This window comes from Liolophura sinensis, chromosome 7, assembly GCF_032854445.1.
Source record: "Liolophura sinensis isolate JHLJ2023 chromosome 7, CUHK_Ljap_v2, whole genome shotgun sequence".
Taxonomy (NCBI): Eukaryota; Metazoa; Mollusca; class Polyplacophora; order Chitonida; family Chitonidae; genus Liolophura; species Liolophura sinensis.
Genome location: NC_088301.1, coordinates 57887004 through 57896100, shown reverse-complemented (window position 1 = coordinate 57896100; position 9097 = coordinate 57887004).

The window sequence follows — 9097 nt, the reverse complement described above, 5'->3', positions numbered from 1 at the left end:
CCATAATACAGTTCACAATTTCCACCCGCGAGGTTGGCATATTTCTCCACCAGTTTCCACAGTTTCTAATATTAGCAATTGCCAGAGTGGAATGAATTCGTTTTCCATGGCCTAAATACGCAGCTGTATGCATTAAACACTATGATTAAAAAGACGTATAGCTTAGAGAGTAGGAGCGACGACCCTGTGGTAGCTGGCAAATGGTAAAATACCGCTTTCTTGTCAGTTTATTTTAACTGCTGATGTAAAGGAAAGAGGAGCAATTTACACACCCCACAGCACCGTGCCTTAAGCAGAATTAGGTTAAAAATCCGTTGACATTAAATGTAATTTCTTAGACGGCACTCGTCTCGAATTACTCAAATTATATTAAAGCAAACAACAGACTCTCCACATCGTACGTCATATCTGGACCTACATTTGTACAAGATCAAAGCGATTTCCCATACTTTACGAGAAGAGGTTTATTTTCAATTTTCACATTTTAAATTATCTGTATTTGTACAGCAATATACCAAAAGCTTCCATATATGTCGTATAAATACCCCCCTTGTAGCACTTGCTAGATCATGTGTGCTATGTGTTGATTTCAAGGTCACAAGTTATTGCTGCAAAATCTAGAGTGCCAAGGCTATTCCATCAAACACTATAAAAAGACATACTGCATAGAGGGTAAATCCAGAGACGTGTGCAATAGTTGGCAAATGGTCACATGTAATCGGTGAAAGACGACCTCTAGTCAATTTACCATGGGTTAGGGATTCATTCTAACTGTTAATGTAAATGCATAAATAGTAGCACATTACACATCCCTGTCACCATGGCTTAAGCAGAATTGGGTGAAAACAAAGCAGTGATGTTAACTGCAATTTATTAGGCGTCACTAGTCTAGAATTCTGCAGAATCTCTTGCACTTTTCTTCATGATCGTGTCTAATTCCGCGGAAGCAACTAAAACTGCATGCAGTAATAAGGCATCCAAGCATTTTAGCATCTACTTCCAGACAAATTTATTGCAATGTCAAAGCCTTGGCAATGTCAAAGTTCTTCCTGCGTTCTTGGTATGTTGAGACAAAAAGCTGTTTAACTCCTGCCTGCTTAATGGCTTTTTGATGACATAACATAACACAGAGCAGCAATGAAAAAATGTAAATTAAGTTTGTTTTACCTTCGTACCCTCTTATGTGTCTTAAAAAGCACTTTTGGTTAAGATCAAGCTTTAAGATCAGCAACCTGTCCGGTGTCCTCTTACCATAAAGTCGTTGTAAAAGTGGAATATTCTTGAGTACGGCGTGAATAACCAATCAAATAAATGAATCAAATTAGTTGGCTGCTGTTTGAAACGCCTGTTGTAACAATCATTGCGCCTCAGCTGTAAGTGTCATACCTAAAAGGTCGTAGTTATGTTTCTAACTCCTGAGGCGGTGATTAGGAATTAGAGGTTTCCTGGATGATGTTTTTGAATTATACAGTTATTCAGAGTTGCCACTGAAAGATTAGCGGGTCAGTTTCCTCAACGAGTCCGTCAACGACCTTGGTGGATTATCCAAGGACTTCTTGACGAACACGTGGAAGCTCTTGTTGCCTCTACACAAGATGCGTCAAGAAAAGGACAAGTTCATCGCAATTGGCAGACTTCTATCCCATACCGCGGCTCTTCTGTGCATAATACCACCACGATGAAGCAGATCAGCTCTGTTGGGTGTTGTGTATGGAGAAGACAGCGTTGGCGAGGATTTGCTTTTGGAATACTTCCAGTAAGTTGTTAAAGCATGTATTACTTAGTATGCATTAATTAGGAAAAGACACCTGTAAGGAAACATAAAGACTTATAGCGCTGAAAACTTTGTTTAAAACCTTTATTATTTTTACTAGATTTTTAATATGCGTGTAAAAGTTTGAATTCTAAAATGGACTTACAGGACCACACTGTCACTTTGGCGTCACAACGTAAATGTATTTAAATCTGTTTAAAGACATTTTAAAACATAAGTGAAAGTATTTTAGTTTATGTTTATGCGTCGTAGATTACTAGCCTCTTTTCCTGGGGATGAAAAGCCGTAATAAGTACCCATACATTCACACGACTAACACGTACACACACACTCACGCACACACTCACGCACACGCACACACCTATCCGTCCCAAATGCCACATTCATGTTCGATGTGAGCACATCGATTTAGTATTCCGTCTAAATTCTGTACTGGAGTTGGGTAGTTGATTTGAAATTGCTTTGACTTTTGCATTTCTCAATATTCGAAAGGAAAGGAATCTTCAAACTTAATTCATATACTCTAGAATTTAAAAGAAATGTGTATGAGAAAAGGAAAGAAGAGAATTAAATATTTACAAATAAAATTCGGCTTTTTATTAGAAGTAAGAGAGGTGAAGTATCATATACCGGCCTGTGAGTGCAAATCCATGCAGATGAAACGCACCCGCACACATGTCTAGATGACAACAGTGACTCTTAATTTAACTCATACGTAGATCGTCTTAACTATAATTGTATAATGGTTTTTGCTGGTAACATTGCACAAATGCGGACCTTTGTGGTTTTTCACTGTATTCTCCAATGCAATCACAACATTACTTTTGTAATATATTCTTTGGTATGTCACAGTGTCCCATTTTACAAAGCAATCCAAGAGGGACGATTTGCTAAATTTTTACACGATCAACAACCTACATGAAGTACCAGCATCATCAAAAATGAAGCAGCAGATTCTTTCCATAGCACAAGATCGACTGATTGATCGCCCTTTTCATTTAGAATTGAAAATGCGCCAAGGGATTTCTCAATCCCACACATAGCTTTTTTGGTCATTGTAGAGTGTATATGGAATTTCTCTGCTGTTTAACCAACAAAGGCCAACGAAGATATGCAGAAAACGAAAATCTGCGGGCTGATGAGGAACGGTCAGTGTACTAGTTCATGCAGTTTGTCTCTGGTCTGGATCACGAAGAGCTGGTGGATCTCTAGCAGCTCGTCATAAGCAGCACCTTGTCAGCTTTAGAAGAGTGATAGATGATCAAAGATGTCCAGTAGCTCAGACGTGTACCAGTTTAATTGAGCTGCCATCCACTTGTACTTGTCTCCAGATTCTTGAATGTTAGTTCCGGGCAATTTTGCACTGTTCTCATTCGTTTGAGAAGTCAATTTTCTAGTTGAAACAACTTCAGTATCGTTTGTATTAGTCTGTTGTGCCTCTTTACACCTCGTCTCCAATGCCTGATAAACATTGTCTGACTGGTGTTTCCTCTGGGGTGCTGACGAATTGTTTGTCGGTGTAATCCCATGAAGAAGACATACTTCTTTACTTGTTGCTCTAGTAATTTTCATGGTAATTTCACGTCTATATAGTATACTTTTATCATTTTAATCAACTGATAAATCAGGAAAAGTTATACAAAACATGACGAGTTCGATCCCTTTCGAAGGACGAGTTCGAAGATTTTTACATCCCAAATTTGTGTTTTGGACCCGGCAGGAATAATGGCAGTGGGGATGTGAAACGGAAGAGAATTCCTTCCAAAAATCAGTAAAGGTGGCAGTATGTCCTAGTTTACTAAAACTGATTATATATAATCTTTCATTCCATGTGACTGAGTCTTTCATTTCATATTGTCTTGCCATAGATGCGGCTGTTGGCCTCCTTGGCCGAGATGGAGCCTCTCACAAATATCATGGCTGTGAGTTCAAGTTCAGCTCCTGCTGACTTCTCTCTGGTCGTATGTGGAAAGGCTTTCCAGCAATCTCCGTGGGTTTCCACGGATTCTGTCCGGTTTTCTCCCACCCTATTGTTGGATGCCATCGTATAAGTGAAATATTCCTGAGTACGGCGTAAAACAGCAATTAAATAAATAAATATATGCAATCACCATGCAAGTTATCTTTAGGTCAGCTTGTCCTGCGAAAAGACCAAATATTCCATACGATGTAAACAACTTGGAAATGGGCGCCCAGAGATCCATCTCAATCACCGCAAAGCTTGAAGGACTTCTTCTTTTAAGCAGGGCTAAAAAAGTAGAATTCGTTAAATAAGTCAAGGAACCACAATGGTCTAACTTGAGTACGGCGTAAAACACCAATTAAATTACGAAATAAACACAATGGCCTTACTGTTAACACCTCCTAAAAGTTACTTTTTCTACCTCGACTTCCCCAGTGGTTTCAAGTCAGGAGGTTGTTGTGACGTAATTGGTCTAAAGTCCGTTTCCAGTAAGTATAGCTTTACATACTCCCCTGGTTCTACAGTGCAGGATCTGGATTGGGGGTTCTGATGTTATCCTGAGTAACAGCTGTTTCGTTCGCTCAAACAGAATTTCATTCTTGTTCGATTATTCAACTCCCGGACGATCTAAAATGGCGAAACATGGTGTCAGAGCTGGGATGGAGTTCCCGTCCAGCCGTGCGGCGAATCTGAAACTTTTTTATCCACTGATATTTGTGATTTTTCTCTGTGTGCAGATCGTACAGGTGGCACGACTCGTCGGGAGTGATGTTTACAGGTAGTGAGTGACTTTCTGATCTAATATTCGCGCTATTTTGCCTAATCTGTGACTTTTTGTGAATTAAATTTGTGACAGTTATAAACTCTGATAATTCTGAGGGAAAATACCATTGAACTCTCTGAACATTTGTGGTAATATTCACGCCGATTGACTGTTAACCCTGATGCTGAAAAAAAAACTATGGTAGCCCGTTTCGGACAGTTCGCCTTCGCGTTGTGGTGGCATTTATACGATGTCGCGCATGAGACAATGTGCGCGCACTCTTATGAAACACTGGGATATTTTGTTTTATTTCCTGTTTACTGCCTACTGTACCATTTCTGCGGAAGCCCTGTAAGTGACACACTGACTTGTGTTAATGTAAACCGAAAAAAATGGCGGAGCAACAAGCTAACAATGTGCAAGCCCCTCACCATGTACAGAAAACTGAAGAAAATGGAAAAAACCACAACCCTTGTAATGTTCAACGGGACAGAGATTGTGCCTGTTGAAAAACGCCGCATTTCCATGAAAACCCCAAAGAATTGTCGGAAGTACAGCGTTGAAATTGCAATCGTAAAAGGTGACTACAGACCTGTGCTATGAGCCGGAGCGGTTCAACAAATGAATCTTATAACGGTACAGACCGAGAACATTATGCTGCTAGCTCATCAGAAGAGCAATGATGTGAATCTAAGGGATCAGCCAGAGGTGACCTTGGATAAAATCATGTCTTCCTATCGAGATGTTTTCCAAGGAGAAGGAAAACTGGAAGGTCTGCTACATCTTGAAGTTGACGAGAAAGTGCAACCTGTTAAGTTGCCATGACGCAAAGTTCCTGTTGCTCTTCAGCCCAAACTGAAAGAAGAGTTAGAGACTCTGACCAAGAAAGGTATAATTACACCAGTTACTGTGCCAAATGACTGGATATCAGCAATGGTCGTGGTTTCCAAACCGGATTCATCTTTGTAGCGATACGAAACCTCTGAACTCTGCTTTGAAACGAAACCACTACCCAACCCCGACTATTGATGACCTCCCACCTGATCTTGCCAAAGCTAAATGTTTTAGCTACGCTGACGCCAAGAATGGATTTTGGCACGTCCAACTTGATGAAGAGAGTAGCTACCTAACGACTTTTGAAACTCCTTGGGGACGATACCGTTGGCTTCTGAAGAGTTCCAGCGTATACTCAATGAGGCACTGGAAGGTCTAGATGGTGTGAAAGTAGTTCATGATGATGTTCTAGTTTTTGGTGTTGGAGACACAAATGAAGAGGCAGATGTGGATCACGACAGAAAGGTGATTTCTTTCCTCGATAGGTGTCGTGAAAAGAACATTAAACTGAACCAGAGTAAGTTTCAACTCAAGTGCCGAGAGGTACCATACCTTGGACACATCTTGTCTTCATCTGGATTGATGATTGATCCTTCTAAAGTAACTGCAATCAAAGATATACCGGCGCCGACGGATAAGAAAGGGGTGCACCGCCTGTTAGGTATGATGACTTTCCTCCAGAAGTTTGCCACAAGGCTGTCGTCAGTTACTTCCCCTCTGCGAGAACCTCTCAAGAATGAGAATCGCTTTTTCTGGGATGAACAAATCCATGGAAAATGTCTTCGGGAAGTAAAAGACATCCTGTCAAGTCCTCATGTTTTGAGGTATTTTGACGACAAAGCTGGCACAGTACTGCTGTGTGACGCGTCCCAAGATGGACTTAAAGCATGTCTCATGCAAAATGACCAACCTGTGGCCTATGTATCTCGTTCTTTGTCTGCTGCAGAGAAGAATTACGCACAGATTGAGCGAGAAATGCTCACAATCGTCTTTGGGATGGAAAGGTTTGAACAATACGTTTATGGAAAGAAAGTGAGAATTGAATCGGACCATAAACCACTGGAATCGATTGTTCGCAAAAGCCTGCATAGTGCTCCAAAGAGACTACAACGCATGTTGTTGCGCCTGCAAAAGTTCGACTATGATGTGACTTACAAGAAAGGTACAGAAATGTATCTTGCTGATGCACTGAGTCGTGCATACTTATCACATTCCAAGACAGCTACTAATGACCATGGAGATGTTATGCTGATTGACAACAGATATCCAACGGCTACTGAGACAGAATCTTTCAATATGATTGAATATCTTGCTATTTCCGACAAGCGGATAGAGCTGATTCAAACAGCCACTTTAACGGATCCCACCATGTCATCATTGAAGAGAGTGATACAGAATGGATGGCCAGACAGAAATGAAGATGCTCCCTTTGCAGTACAGGAATACTTTCCCTTCAGAGACGAACTCTCTGTTCAGAACGGAATAGTGTTTAAAGGTGAAAGAGTTATCGTTCCTAGTAGCGTCAGACCAGATATCTTGGACCGACTCCATTCATCACACATTGGTCTTCAGTCATGCATACGCCGTGCCAGAGAGTTAGTGTACTGGCCGAACATGATAAAGGACATTACCGATTTACTGAGTAGGTGTGACACCTGCAACACTCTCCAGCACAACCAACAGAAAGAGGCTCTCATCAGTCATGAGATTCCCAGTCACCCATGGGAAAAAGTGGGTTGTGATTTATTTGAGTTTGACGGCAAAGATAACCTGATATTGGCAGATTATTACTCCGATTACTTTGAAATTGATCGACTACATTCCAAGACGGCTACAACAGTGATACAGATGGATGAAATCACAATTTGCACGTCATGGAATTCCTGTTCAGCTCATATCAGACAATGGACCGCCCGTCAGTTCTTCAGAGTTTAAGAAGTATGCTGATAAGTTTGAGTTCGAACATATTACTTCTTCGCCACGCTATCCACAGTCGACGTCAATGATTTTTCAGAGGGGCTTAAAATGCTAATCATTCAAACGATGGTATAGCCTTGATAATGGCTCGAGAATCCCTGTATTGTGCCAATGCCGCAGACACGTAAGTCAATGCCATGGCATCCAGTTATAGGGTAACATAATATGATTGACTGCCAGTGTTGTAAGTAAATGTCGACGCTGGATCCGGGTTAAAGCGTGAGTGGCCAGTTAACCAGCACCCCTTTAAAAATTAGAAACTTTTCAAGTGGGGCATGAATCAATGCCTTATTTCAACGGGCACGACAGATGTATTCCGAGCTAAAGATTTTCGAGTAGTAGTCTTACACCAAAAGTGTAAGTAGGAAAACTGGCTGTGCCAGTTGGGTAATACTTTAACTTCGTGTAACACTTCAATTAAATTGAACATCTACACGTTTGCGTACATTTGATTTTTCACCCGTTAAAAATTACTGTGTAGTTCTACCCGTGTAGATGTACTTTTGTTTTGATACAGTTCCAGATCATCTAACCCAGTTGCCTTCCACCGCCAAGGGCGCCACAGAGATTCGACATGTACAGCCTCAAACAGATCAATCTCCTCATCCACAATTAAATTTTAGGGACAGGCCTACCTCCTGGAATTTATTTTAGAAAGGCGTGAACTGAACTATTAAGGCCTGAAGCTTCTGTAAATACTCCTCCTGTTCATGGAAATAAATGGTAACTGCCAAGGATAATATCCACGATATCTTGTTCTGGGCAAGAAGCCACAAATATAACTCTTTAACTTCGATGTCGGTCGTAGGTTTATTTTTCTTCAATTCCTAATCATCATTGCTGACATGCTCTGTCAAAGTCAGGACCACAACCCCCTTTGGTAAGGGATTTGACAAAAGGTGTTTCACACAAGCGCAACATCTTCCTTTACAATATTTGTCTTAAAATCCACTGTACCTGAAAAATATTTTAAACTAGGCACAATTAAGTTTATTACGCAAACTAATCCCTCTAGGCCTACATTAAAGTAAGACATAAGAAGTATATCATGAAATATGGGAGTTTCAAGTTCGAACTCTTTTAACGATGATGGCAGAAAAGCCCAGGTGTATCGTGTGGCCGGTCAAAAATGTTAGGCAATTATTTCTCATCATATTAACTACAGTACGTGCGTCTGAAAATAGCCTCACAAAAAGTAATTTAGAGTTGACCCAGGATGGGGAAATTGAGGTGTTCAATGTTTGTAAATTTCAGACGTTCCTAAAGAAGTAGATGTCATTTGTGTTGACCTATTAGTTTGGACAAGAGGATTTTATATTCAAAATAAGTTCCGAAGAAACAGATGTTTGTTAAGCATGTAGTGTTAATTAAATGACGTATGATTAATTATTAGCGGAGGCGGTGATCAGTCCAAGTGTTAGAAAACACGGTGCTACCACGTGTTGACCAAACTTCTGAAATGCTTCCGTCAAGTTGAAACTTTCCCAGGCCATAACTGGATAAGAAACGCCGATCACCACAACTTCGCCAGCCTCACACATTTCGAAAAAAGTCGTCTAAATAACTGATTGTCACCACAAACTGCACTTGTAAGTACGAAATTCCGACATCATGTAAGTTACTGGTATGGACTACAAGAAGATACCATGTTAGATCATTCACTGCATTACGTCCAAACCCACGTCCCTTGAGATGAGGATCTCATGAGGAATGGGGTAATTCCACACTGATGTGTGAACATACATTACAATTACAAAAGGTACACCATTTTCGGCTGAAAGTTAGG